Here is a 12,821-nt window from a genome sequence, read left to right on the forward strand (position 1 = left end):
GCTCTCTTTGGCCACATTGTCATCAGACATGTGCTAATCAACTTGAATCTTAAAATAAAGATCCCAGTTTCTAATCTCATCAATTTTTTCCCTCCCATCCTATATAAATTTGTAGATGTAAATGAAAATGAGAAAAAAAATACCTGGCTGGGTTCAGTGGCTCAGGCCTGCAATCTGAGCACTTTGAGAGGCCCAGGTGGGTGAATCACTTGAGCCCAGGAGTGTAAGACCATCCTGGGCAATATAGGGAAATCCTATCTCTACAAGAAATACAAAAACTTAACCGGGCACAATGGCATGCACCTGTAGTCCCAGCTACTCCAGAGGCTGAGGTAGGAGGATCGCTTGAGCCTGGGAGGTCGAGGCTACAGTGAGCTGTGATCAGACCACTGTACTCCAGGCTGGACAACAGAGTGAGACTGTCTCAGAAAGAAAAAGAAATACCCTCCAGCTTCACTAGACAGCATTTAAGATTAAATGTCAGTAGATGTTACTTCTTTTTGTCTAAGTGTCTAAGCCACAGGTCTTTCTTGAGCTAAACAAAAAAAAAAGTCCAGTTGTTGGCTGGGCTGGTGGCTCATACCTATAGGGCCAAGGCAGGTGGATCCCTTTGAGCTTAGGAATTTGAGACCAACCTGGGTAACATGGTGAAACCCAGTTTCTACCAAAAATACAAAAATTAGCCATCTGTGGTGGTGCATGCCTGTAGTCCCAGCTACTTGGAAGGCTGAGGCAGGAGAATTGCTTGAACCTGGGAGGCAGAGGTTGCAGTGAACTGAGATCTCCTCACCACTGCACTCAGCCTGGGTGTGAGAGAGACTCCTCCTCAAAAAAAAAAGTTCTATTATCTGTGAAATACCATAAATATTGTGCTAAAGTTGACTTTTTAAAAATGATACAAGGCAAAACTTCGTCTTAAAAATAAAATGATTCAAGGCCGGGCATGGTAGCTCATTCCTGTAATCTCAGTACTTTGGGAGGCTGAGGCAAACAGATCACTTGAACCTAAGAATTCAAGACCAGCCTGAGCAACATGACAAAAACATGTCTCTTAAAAAAATACAAAAATTAACTGGGCTTTATGGTGGGCACTAGCTACTGGGGAGGCTAAGGTGGGAGAATTGCTTGAGCCTGGGAAATTGAGGCTGCAGTGAGTCATGATTGCACCACTGCACTCCAGCCTGGGCAACAGAGAGAGACTGTCTCAAACAAAAACAAAAACCTTTTCAAATGTTTCCTGGCCTTCTATTTTAAATTCAACCCATTCAGTTTTTGTTGGAAAAGTAACATATAATCATTTTTAAATTGGCAAATGTGCTCACTTCAGCAGCACAAACACTAAAATTGGAATGATACAGAGACGATTAGCATGAATGACATGCCAATTTGTGAAGTCTTCCATATTTTCTTGTAGCACTATAGGATGACTATAGTTAACAGTTATACATAATACAGTTTCAAACAGCTAGATGGAGGGTATTGAAAGTTCCAACACAAAGAAATGATAAGTGTTTGAGATGGTGGATATGCTAACTACTATACATACATGTGTGACAACATCACTATGTATCCCATAAGTTTATCATGTGTCAATTTAAAATTTTTTAAAGCAAAAAAATAAATAAAATTGGGAAAAAAAGAAGCCTAGAAAAACAAAAAATATAAGCCATGTTCTATCATCCAAAGGTAATCATTATAAATCTCATTGCATTTTACATATCTTAACTTCCCATCTGTTAAAAATTAGTGGATTGTTGTTTGTTTTTGAGATAGAGTTTCACTCTTGTTACCCAGGCTGGAGTGCAATGGCATGATCGGGGCTCACTGCAACCTCCACCTCCTGGATTCAAGTGATTCTCCTGCCTCAGCCTTCCAAGTAGCTGAGATTACACGCATATACCACCATGCCCTGCCAATTTTGTATTTTTAGTAAAGATAGGGTTTCACTATATTGGTCAGGCGTGATCTCAAACTCCTGACTTTGTGATCTGCCTGCCTTGGCTTCCCAAAGTGCTCAAATTACATGCATGAGCCACCACACCGGGCCAAAAATTAGTTTTTGATTACATTTTTAATTTTTCATTATCACCAAAATAATCATATAGAAAGATACATAGTGTAAAAAGTTTCCCAGTTTCCCCCACAGTAGCGTTTCTGAGAGTTAATCACTGGTAATAGAGAATGTCCCTCTAGACAGTTTTATATATCTATTAAACATATTTTCTATTTATTGAATAAATAGATTTTTTGTTTGATTAATAAAATACTAAATTTCTTATTTTTGACAACTTTATTGAGGCTTATTTTACATATCATATAATTCGCTGTTTCAAGTGTACAATTCAACAATTTTTAGTACATTTATTCTATCTTACATGTGCAACCATCACCATATCAGTTTCAAATATTTTTGTCACTCAGCAAGATCCCTCATACACATTTACTATGAACCCCTCTTCTCTTAAGCCTCTCCCCTAGACAATTACTACATTTTTTTTTTGTCTCTTTAGATTTGTCTTTTCTGGACATTTCATATAAGTGAAATCATACAGTAGAGATTTCTTGTCTGCCTTCTTTCCCTCAGCATAATCCACTTATTTTTAAAAAGAAACTAGAGGAAATGTTTATTGATACTTAACAAATTGATCTGAAATGATCTCTCACAAAAATCACAAAATAACTTATATTCTGGTATAGAGAAAGAACTAAAACCAGTCATCAACTATTGTGAATCTGTAGAGGGGATTTAAATTTTTTGACATTCCACTCTTCCCCCTAGTGGCCAGGACAAAAAGAGTACCATATATTGTGTTAGAAGGCATCCCAGATTCTTCAAGTGCTACTGAGAGGCATTACACTTGGAGTTTTTACATGAAAAACATTTCCTTTCTGATTATTGGAAGCCTTTAATAAAGTAAATCTCTTGGGAGGCATAATTTATCATTCTCTGTGATTCTTCCCGCTGCGGAATCCACCAGCCGCTCCATATAGAGGGATTTAACATAGTGGTTAAGAGCTCAAGATATGATACCAAATTGCCCACATTCAAATCTTAATTCTGTTACTTGCTAGTTATGGGCCTTACTCAGCAGGTAAGTGTCTTTTGTAAGATGAAGATGATAATAATATCTGTTTTATGGGGTTGTTGTGAGCATTAAATACTTTAAGATACATGGAACTTGCCAGGCGCCGTGGCTCAAGCCTGTAATCCCAGCACTTTGGGAGGCCGAGGTGGGTGGATCACGTGGTCAAGAGATCGAAACCATCCTGGTCAACATGATGAAACCTCATTTCTACTAAATATACAAAATTTAGCTGGGAATAGTGGCACATTGGCATAGTGGGCATAGTGGCACAATCATAGCTCACTTGGCTGTAGCCTCAAACGCCCATGCTTAAGCAATCCTCTTGCCTCAGCTTCCTGAGAAGCAGAGACTACAGGCACATGCTACCATACCCAGGTAATATTTTGTATTTTTTATAGAGATGGGGTTTTTCTGTGTTGCCTAGACTGGTCTTGAACTCCTGGCCTCAAGCAATCTTGCTGCTTAAGCCTCCCAATGCGTTAGGATTACAGGCATCAGTCACTGTGCCCAGCCAATTATGTTGTTATAATCAAGATTTTTAAAAATTTGTGTGCTAATGATAACCATGATCTAAAATATTCAAAAATAAGGCCGGGCATGGTGGCACATGCCTGTAGTCTGAGCACTTTAGGAGGCTGAGGTGGGCAGATCACCTGAGGTCAGGAGATCAAGACCTGCCTGGCCAATATGGTGAAAACCCATCTCTACTAAAAATATAAAAATAAGCCAGGTGTGGCAGTGAGTGCCTATAATCCCAGCTACTATGGAGGCTGAGGCATGAGAATCACTTGAACCCAGGAGGCAGAGGTTGCAGTGAGCCAAGATTGTGCCACTGCACTCCACCCTGGGTGACAGAGCAAGATCCTATTTTGAGGAAAAAAAAAAAAAAAAAAAGGCTGGGCACGGTGACTCCCGCCTGTAATCTCAGCACTTTGGGAGGCCAAGGTGGGTATATCATGAGGTCAAGAGACTGAGACCATCCTGGCCAACATGGTGAAACCCTGCCTTTAAAAAGAAAAAAAAAATCATTTTTTAATGATCATCCTGGCTAACATGGTGAAACCCTGTCTCTACTAAAAACAGGAAAAAAAAAAATGAGCTTGATGTGGTGGCACACACCTGTAGGACCAGCTACTCGGGAGGCTGAGGCAGAAGAATCACGTGAACCTAGGAAGTGGAAGTTGCAATGAGCCGAGATCACATCATTGCAGCTTGGGAGACAGAGCAAGACTCCGTCTCAAAAAAAAAGGATTCAAAATAAAATGTAACTGCATTCAAAGTATACAAAATTTGAGTATATTTGAATCAACAGTTATAAATTAAATATACAAACACAACTTCAGGTACAGGCAATCTCATGCACTCAAAGTGCTTATCCCAGCACTTTGGGAGGGTGAAGCAGGATGATCACTTGAACCCAGGAATGGTATAATAAAGACAATAATAATTCATATATTTTATATATTTATTTTCTGGTGTTCATTTCAGCAAATTATCAATTATTTATTATTATTGTTGTTGTTTTAGAGTCAGAGTCTTGCTCTGTCACCCAGGCTGGAGTTCAGTGGCACAATCACAGCTCATGCAGCCTCAAAATCCAGGGCTCAAGCAATCCTCCTTCCTCAGCCTCTAGAGTAGCAGAGACTACAGGTGCATGCACCAGGCTCAGCTAATATTTTGCATTATTGTATTCAATATCTATTTTCCCCATATAAAAAATTGATGTCTGGCCAGGCATAGTGGCATGCACCTATAGTCTTAGCTACTTGGTAGGCTGAAGATGGAGGATCTCTTAAAGCTAGGAATTTGAGGCTGTAGTGCATTATGATTGCACTTGTGAATAGCCACTGCATTCCAGCCTGGGCAATATGGCAAGACCCCATCTCTAAAAGATTTTTAAAAAATCATCATGGTTAATATGCATTGTATCTAAACCTATGCAGTAGCCAGCTATGATGGTTAACACTGCGTATCAACTTGATTGGATTGAAGGATGAAGAGTATTGTTTCTGGGTGTGTCTGTGAGGGTGTTGCCAAAGGAGACTAACATTGAGTCAGTGGACTGGGATAGGCAGACCCACCCTCAATCTGGGTGGGCACCATCTAATCAGTTGCCAGTGCAGTTAGGATAAAGCAGGCAGAAGCTGGAAGGACTTGACTTGCTGAGCCTTCTGGCCTCCATCTTTCTCCCGTGCTGGATGCTTCCTGCCCTCAGAGTCCAAGTTCTTCAGCTCTTGGACTCTCGGACTGACAACAGTGGTTTTCCAGGGGCTGTCAGGCCTTTAGCCAAAGACTGAAGGCTGCACTGTTGGCTTCCTCACCTTTGATGTTTTGGGACTCCGACTGGCTTCCTTTCTGCTCAGCTTGCAGGCAGCCTATTGTGAGACTTCATCTTGTGATCATGAGTCAATAATAACTCCTTAATAAACTCCCCTTCATATATACATCTATCCTATTAGTTCTGTCCCTCTAGAGAACTCTGACTAATACACCAGCTTCTAAGATGGCTTCTAATTGTCCTTACCTCCTGGTATTCCTACCATTGTGTAGTCTACTGCCATATTGAATCAGGGCTGTTCTGTATGACCAATAAGAATATGGTGGAAAAGATGCGTGACTTCCAGATCAAGATCATAGAATTCATTGAAGCTTCTCTCTTAATCTGAGATTGCCTGCTTTGGAGGAAGCTGGCAAGCATGACATGAAACATTCCAATAGCTCAGGAAGAGAGGCCCACATGGAGAGGAAATGAGGCTTCCTGCCAACGCCCAGCACCAACTTGCCAGATATGTCAGTGAGTCATTTTGGAAGTAGATTTTCCAGCCTCAGTCAAACTTTCAGATAACTGTAGACTTAGTTGACATCTGATTACAACCTCATGAGACATTTAAAACCAGAATATTGCAGCCAAATGACTCCTGAATTTCTGATGATCAGAAACGGTGAGAGATAATAAATGATTATTGATGTTTTAAGACACTGGGTTGCAGGATGATTTTGTCATACAACATTAGATAGTGAACATAACTCACACATATTCATATATAAGAGTAAAATGAATTTCTTTTCATTGCAAAATGTTTCTCAGCTGCCATTGCAACTACTGCAAAAAAACACCAATTCATGAATAGCTCCAGAGCCACACATTGAAACATGAGTAAAAGGAAAAATACATTTTTATTCTATTGTGAACCAATGCTTTTTTAGTGAAAGAATTTACTGCATTCATGCTGTTGAGAAAAAAGATCTGAAAAGTAAATTAATTTTTCTTTTCTTCTACTTAAAAACTTTTGTCACTCAAATCCTCCCCACACCACAGAGCATCATCTCTCTCCAGTGTCAGCAGCAGAACCACATAAATCTGTCAGCATTTTTTTTTTTTTTTTTTTTTTTGAGATAGAGTCTTGCTCTGTCACCAGGCTGGAGTGTAGTGGCATGATCTCAGCTCACTGCAACCTCTAACTCCCAAGTTCAAGCGATTCTCCTGCCTCAGCCTTCCAAGTAGCTGACACTGCAGGTGCTCGCCACCACTCCCAGCTAATTTTTATATTTTTAATAGAGACAGGATTTCACCATGTTGGCCAAGATGGTCTCGATCTTTTGACCTTGTGATCTTCCTGCCTCAGCCTCCCAAAGTGCTGGGATTACAGGCATGAGCCACCACAGCCGGTGAATCTGTCAGCATTTAGAGGCAGTTGTCTTGTTTCAAGTACATGGGACAAGAGATGCAGAATGGGGCCAGAATGAGTCCTGTGGCCTGAATGTTGTTGGTCAGAAGAATGGATAGTTAGGGCCTGGGTTCTAGTGCAGTGAACACTGGATCCCAAGTGCCAGAGGTACTCTTGGGTTCTTTAACAAATACACGTGTCTGTGCTATGTGATATATGTGGCTGTCTAAAGTGCAGGGCCCAAGGCAGAGGCCACCAAATTACCTGGGCCTAAAGCTGATACTGCAAGTGGATGCACTGTCCGGGTTCTGTGAAAAAAGGAATGATAGAGTGAAGAAGATAAACAGGGTTGGCTGTATTGAGGAAATAGATGTTTTCATATATCCTGAGTAGCAATTATTAGCCTTGACACTGACTGTTGCATACCATTTGGGGAACAGAGAAATCTCCTTTCCCCTGGCTCCATGTCTAATATTCCTGGTCTTTCTCCACCTCCTTCACTTACTGGTCCCTAAAGGATTTGAATGGAGAGTTTGGGAGAAGGAGCTGAGCATGCTCAGTTTCTTCCTCCTTTTCTCTTTGAGTATTGCCTGTCTGTGGGGTACACAATCTGCTCTGCTTTTCCATGGAGTTGTCCACTACTGCCTGTGATGAGGCAGGTAAGTTCAATTCATGGATGAAATAATAGGTAGCCCACCTGGCTAACCATCCTAATTGACATTCTTCGACTGCTTTTCATGGCAGTACAGGTGATATTTTTTGCTCTCCTGCTGCCTTACTCTTTCACTTCTCTCTCAGTTGGTTCCACATATGGATGTGAAACAGGGATATCATTCACTGGGCCCTCTAAATCCTAGCATGCATGATGGATGAGGTTCACAAGGGCATGATGGATGAGGTTCACAAGGGCATGTGGTTTGAATACTGTACTTTCATAGATGTGGCCATGTTTGGGCACAACCTTTAACTGATTCTCCATAATACAGTTTAAAACATGGTTTCACTGGAGGCTCAGTGAGGGAGTGCAAAACAGAAAACAACTTCCAACTATGGCTCAAGCCCAGCTATTCCCTCGGAGTCTCTGGCCAAGTTAGCTCCCTGCCCGGCTCTAGCACCATTGTAATCGGTCTGAGGCAGCTCGCACTGTCCCCCCAAATGTACTTCACCATTGCAATCTCTAGCATCTCTGCCTCAGAATCTAGACCCTGTCAACCAGCCAGACCATGCTGAGTGCCATGGAGAGGAAGAAGACCTTCTCTGCTCTGAGCCACAGCTCACCTCTCCAGATCCTCAATTATTGTCCTGGAACTGACTTCTTTCCAAATCGAGTGACCATGGGAACATAGTTTTCTTCCAGAGAAAAATTCATTGCCATATATAAGTGTGAATTCTGGCCCTATAGTTCTTTTTTTTTCTTTTTTGAGATGGACTGGCACAATCTCAGTTCACTGCAATCTCTGCAGGTTCAAGTGATTCTCCTGCCTCAGCCTCTGGAGTAGCTGGGATTACATGCATCCACCGCCAGGCCTGGCTAATTTTTGTATTTTTGGTAGAGACAGGGTTTCACAGTGTTGGATAAGCTGGCCTTGAATAAAAAAAATAAAATAAAAATAAAATAGAAATTTACCTTCTGAGCTGGTTTTATGAAAAGTTTTTTTTTTTTTTAATTATTTCCTCACTATTTTAGAGCCTGGAAGTCTGAGACCAAGATGCCAGCATGACGGTCAGGCTCTGGTGAGCGCTTCCTTCTGGCCTGCAGTTGGCTACCTTCTTACTATATCTTCACATAGCACAGAGTGAGAGACAGAGCAATCTCTCCCTCTTCGTGTAAGGCCAGTCTTTTCAGATTAGGAACCTACAGTTATGATCTCATTTACCCATAATTATCTCTTAAAAATCCTATTTCCTGATACAGTCCCATGAGGATTAAGGCTTCAACATATGAATTTGGGAGGAGACACAAGTCACTTCATAGCAGGAACCATGAAAAAATCATTAATACACAACATTCTGTGAAAAAAAGCAGAATACAAATTGCTAAAATTAGACTCTAATTTCTGGCAGCACAGCTGACTGGATATCCTGAAAAACTTTTCACTATAAAACATCTAGAGGCCGGGTGCAGTAACTCACGTCTGTAATCCCAGCACTTTGGGAGGCTGAGGTGGGTGGATCACAAGGTCAGGAGTTCAAGACCAGCCTGGCCAAGATGGTGAAACCCCGTCTCTACTACAAATACAAAAATTAGCCAAGCATGGTGGCAGATGCCTGTAATCCCAGATACTCCAGAGGCTGAGACAGGAGAATCACTTGAACCTGGGCAACAGAAGTTGCAGTGAGCCGAGATCATGCCACTGCACTCCAGCCTGGGTGATAGAGTGAGACTGTCTCAAAAAATTAAAAACATTAAAATTAAAAAAAAATCTAGAAAATATAATACATGTGGTGGAGTTTCTTTTGTTTGTTTGTTTGTTTGCTTGTTTGTTTTTTGAGACAAGGTCTTGCTCTGTCATCCAGGCTGGAGTGCAGTGGTGTGAATGAACACAGCTGACTGCAGCCTCAATCTACTGGGTTCAAGTGATCCTCCTTCCTCAATCTTCTGAGTAGCTGGGACCACAGACATGTGCCACCATGCCTGGCTAATATTTTTAAATTGTTGTAGAGGTGGAGTTTTGCCATGTTGCCCAGGCTGGTCTTGAACTCCTGGGCTCAAGCATTCTTCCCTCCTTAACCTCCAAAAGTGTTGGGACTGCAGACGTGAGCCACTGCATTCAGCCAACTTTTTAAGAAATATATAGCTGAACTTTTGCAAAAGAAAGAAATATCTGTAAGGGAAAGGAAGTGCAAGAGAAAGAAGAGAGAATATTAACAATTGAAAATTATTATTATTGGCCAGGTGCAGTGGCTCATGCCTGTAATCCCAGCAATTTGGGAGGCCAAGGCAGAGGGATCACCTGAGGTTGAGTTTGAGACCAGCCTCACCAACATGGAGAAACCCTGTCTCTACTGAAAAAATACAAACAGCCAGACATGGCAGTGCATGCTTTTAATCCCAGCTACTCCAGAGGCTGACACAGAAGAATCACTTAAACCAGAAGGTGGAAGTTGCAGTGAGCCTAGATTGTGCCATTGCACTCCAGCCTGGGCAGCAAGAGTGAAACTCCGTCTCAAAAAAAAGAAAAAAAAAAAAAACGGCCAGGCGCAGTGGCTCAAGCCTATAATCAAATCACTTTGGGAGGCTGAGGCAGGTGGATCATGAGGTCAAGAGATTGAGACCATCCTGGTCAACAAGGTGAAACCCCGTCTCTACTAAAAATACAAAAATTAGCTAGGCATGGTGGCGTGTGCCTGTAGTCCCAGCTACTCAGGAGGCTGAGGCAGAAGAATGACTTGAACCCAGGAGGCGGAGGCTGCGGTGAGCCAAGATTGCACCATTGCACTCCAGCCTGAGTAACAAGAGCGAAATCCTGTCCCAAAAAAAAAATTTTTGACAAATTCAAAATTGTTAAAATTAAATGAGGTGTAAACAGGTGTTCTTTAAACTAGTCTTTCACTTTCCTGTGGGCTTGAAAATTTTCAAATAAAATCAAAGTAAAACAGCAACAAAAATGACAACAATATAAACCTCAAATTCTGAACACAATATCTTATAAGACAGGAGAGAGGAAGAAGGAGGGTCACATTAGTGAATTTCAAGGCCCTATATTCTACAAGAGGGGTAGTGATAACTACTTTTTAGAGGTAGAAATAAAGAAGCTATACACATTTCCTTTTTTAAGATTTCAGGCTTTCATCTGAGATATTTTCAATTTCTAAGTGTGACTTCATGATTTTCAATGTCTTGTTAGTCCCAAAGACATTAGACATGCTTATACAAATATTTCTAAAAGTGGTAAAAAATATATTCAGAAAGATGTTTATCTCAGCATTGCTTATAGTAGCTTCACAAATTGCAAATGACCTAATTGAGGACTGGCTAGGTGAATTGTGATACATATATTTAGAGTTATTCTATGAAATCATGAATAATGGTATTCCTTCATATTTATTGACAGAAAAATGTCATGCTTGTGGTTGAGTAAAATTGGTTACAGAATGTATATATGAGCTCATTTATGTAAAATCATTTTACTATATCTGTGGTTATGACCATGACTGTCTCTGGGTAATAATACTCTAGGTGACTTTTGCTTTGCACTTTATACATTTCTGTATTTAGATTGGTTTAAATGGGCATGTATCATTAAAAACCAACCAACCAAACAAAACTAAAGCTGTGCTTCAGCATAAATGTTAAAAAAAATCAAGCTCTTTTTTGTTCTCTCTACTTCCCCCTGGACTCTGTCTATTAGCAAAGAAGTTTATGAAATCATCGCACCTGGCAAGCAAGGCAAGACCAGAGCATGGTTGTGTCTTCCTCTTTGCAAGCAGTTGAGCTTCTGCACTCTGTAGTAGGACTTTAGTATACACACACATAAAAAAAAAACGAATGTTTTCTTCTTGATTGGAAGTTTGGAAGATGTGGCCTATTCCTGCCTGACAGGGAGATACACAGAGAAAGGGGTCATCATTTCCCTGGTTGATTTGAGTAAAATAATGTTTCCCTAGGGCTCAGCTACCACTAGGGATTAGAAAAGCAGCTGTGATCAAATAAATAACCCAAAGGCTATGGAACTCAATATCAAAGAATTCCTCTTGATCCCAGTACTCAAGATGACTTCTCCCTTCACATTTTTTCAACATTCCACCCAATTAATTTACCAGAATACCTTTTAGTTCCTTTCTCAGTAACTCATTTCCATTTTCTCTAGACCTTGCACTGGGGCACTGCTTCCAACAGGTTTTAGCAAAGTATGTAGGTGCACAGGTAAGCTTTCTCCAAGTTATAAGGCATGGGTACCTCCTAGGCTCAAAGATGAACCAAGGTTCTTAGTGTTGTGTAACCCATAGGCAGGGAAATGAATCTGAGAGTCTCTGAAGTGTTCAATATTGAAATGTTTATTCTGACCCAAGTCACTTAGCCAAGTCTCCTATTTGTACAGCTATGAGCATTTGTCCAATTTTGGAGGTCCTCAAAATCCATTTTCAAAATAATCTGAATTTTAAAATGTTAAAATCTTTGTTGAGAGTGCAGGATAGCCACTCTCAAACACTGTTAAAGGAAGTATAAATTTGTGTAATCTTTCTGAGAGACAATTTGAGAAAAAGTATTGCTGTGAATGGAATTGCGTCCCCCTACCACCCCTCACAAATTCATTTGTTGCAGCCCTAACCCCCAGTGTGACTATATTTGGAGACAGGGCCTTTAAAGAGGTAAATAAGGTTAGATGAGGTCGGAAGGTGGGGCCCTAATCTGATGGGACTAGTGTCCTTATGAAAAGAGGAAGAGAAACCTGAGCTCTGCTTCTTCCCATGCACCCAGAGGCACGGCCATATGAGGACACACCAAGCAGGCAGACATCTATAAGCCAGGAAGAGAGCCTTCACCAGAACCTGACTTTTTGGATAGAGCATGCCTTTGAATGCAGGGCATTGGTCTCTGTTCACAATAATGAAGCGGATCTCAGAGTAGCCAACAGTGGCCAGTGCGGCAGCCTGACACCCACTGATCCAGGCTGTCTCCTAACTATGAGACCTGTTTCTGATGTATTTGTTTATTCATTTTTTTCCCCTCCAAAATAGAAATACATTTTCAAAAATGATTTTTAAAGTAGTATATATGCTCCCTGTAAACAATTAAAATAATGCAAAAGTATGTGAACTAAAGAGATGGTCTGCTCCTTTCTACTCTCTGTTTTAGTATTCTTACATAAAAATGATACATTCTGGCTGGGTTCAGTGGCTCACGCCTGTAATCCCAGCACTTTGGAAGCCTGAGGCAGGTGTATCACTTGAGGTCAGGAGCTCAAGACCAGCACAGCCAACATGGTGAAATCTTTTCTCTACTAAAAACACAAAAATTAGCCAGGCGTGGTGGTGGGTGCCTGTAATCCCAGCTACTCAGGAGGCTGAGGCAGGCAAATCACTTGAACCCGGGGCACAATGATTGCAGTGAGCCAAGATCTTG

At 41.1% G+C, this 12,821-nt stretch overlaps 1 pseudogene; it reads left to right on the top strand.

The window, feature by feature from the left end:
* Positions 1 to 1,314: 1,314 nt before the first annotated feature.
* LOC135272964 (U6 spliceosomal RNA) lies at positions 1,315 to 1,408 on the top strand (annotated as a pseudogene).
* The last annotated feature ends 11,413 nt before the right edge of the window (positions 1,409 to 12,821 follow it).

This window comes from Aotus nancymaae, unplaced genomic scaffold, assembly GCF_030222135.1.
Source record: "Aotus nancymaae isolate 86718 unplaced genomic scaffold, 86718_ANA_hifiasm-v0.15.2.pri h1tg000156l, whole genome shotgun sequence".
Taxonomy (NCBI): Eukaryota; Metazoa; Chordata; class Mammalia; order Primates; family Aotidae; genus Aotus; species Aotus nancymaae.